Here is a 1,673-nt window from a genome sequence, read left to right on the forward strand (position 1 = left end):
CTTTTAGAGCATATAGTTTCTAGTTCTTTCTGTATACATGCATATTCGTGTTTTTGTGAGTTAGATAGCGCTTACTAAGTAAATTTTTCTTATAGATTGTATTTCCTCTTACTGCAGATAAAGGAAAGGAAGGGATATAGCAAGGGAGGTGACAAGGTGGTGCGGATGATGTGTGATGCCAGGACTGTGGGAGAGAACTGGGAAGTTTTGCATTTTCGTGTTTAGTTGATAAGAAGTAATTGAGTTGTACTCTATGTTTGATGTCATTGAGACTGTATTTTATATTCTATGTTCCTATTGAGTTTATTCGTGTTTTAGTTTGCATGCTGTGATGAGTTTCTATGTAATAGGTAGATATTATAGTTTTTGTCACTTATTAAACTGCGTGGGTGTTTGATATATGTTCCAGCCGCCTGTGGCTGTGTATTATTTGCATGTGTTGATGAATTTGGTCACCGGTATGGGGGAGACTATCTCGAAATTTTTTGGTAAGGACTCCTCCTGGTTTCGATCATACCGGTTAAGTAGAGTTAGTAGTTAAGTAACGGTCACCTTTAGAGAGTAGTAGTAGTAGTAAGAAGGGTGGTCATTACAGTTGGTATCAGAGCAATCCCCATTCTCCAGCATCACACATCAGCACCAGCTTTGCCGTCTTCAAGTAAGAAAGTATTTAAGTTTTCCTTTTATGCTTCTTTATTATTTGCAGTATAGAGTATTTGCTTGTATGCGCTTTAGTAAGATAGAAGTTTTGTTTCTCTTTTATCCATATATCTAAGTTTGTTTAGAAAGGATAGAGAATATATCAAGTCTTTTTCTTTGCATAATTAGATGTCAAGAAGAGGACGTCCCCGTACCGCTCATACTGAGGACCGAGCTCAGGAGAACGAAGAGTCCAGAACAGCTGAACCAAATCTCTCTGAAATTGTTGCTCAACTCCAGAGACAAGTAGCAGAGCAGCAGCAAGTGATCGTCAATCTGATGGCGAATCAACAGTCAGTCCCTCCCACTCCTCCAACGATCAATGTGGAGACTCCAGTGGTGACTGAGATTCCACCAGCCGCCCTGGAAGTCCCCACAGCACCTAGAAGACAAGAAGCATACCTGATACAGTGGCTGAAACTGAAGCCAGAGAGTTTCTCAGGCACGACTGAGCCCTGGGATGCTCAGACTTGGTTCAAGACACTAGAGAGCACCATGGAGCTTCTTGACTGGCCAAAAGTCGAGAAGGTCAAGTGTGCCTCTTTCAGCCTATCAGGAATGCTCGTATGTGGTGGGAGAGTTAAGAGCAAGAGAGTAGTCAATCAGATGAGCTGGACTGACTCCGAGACAGAGTTTCACGAAGAATTCTTCCGCCAACGGATCACCAATAAGCATTATGAAGAGTTTATAGAATTCAGAAGGTGAACCATCTTTTGAGTTCACGGGAGTACCAAAGAGGAAGACCCAGAAATTCCTCTCCTCCCTAACAGCTCACCAGATGTTAGCTAAAGGATGTGCTGACTTTCTTGCATTCATTGTGAGTACAGAAGAACAAGAGAGACCCAAGCAGGAGGAAGTTCGGGTAGTCTGTGAGTATCCAGAGGTATTTCCAGAAGAGCTACCTGGACTACCTCCCAGCAGAGAAGTGGAGTTTAAGATTGAATTGGTTCCTGGTACCGGTCCAATTTCAAAAG

This window comes from Zingiber officinale, chromosome 10B (assembly GCF_018446385.1).
Source record: "Zingiber officinale cultivar Zhangliang chromosome 10B, Zo_v1.1, whole genome shotgun sequence".
NCBI classification, from domain to species: Eukaryota; Viridiplantae; Streptophyta; class Magnoliopsida; order Zingiberales; family Zingiberaceae; genus Zingiber; species Zingiber officinale.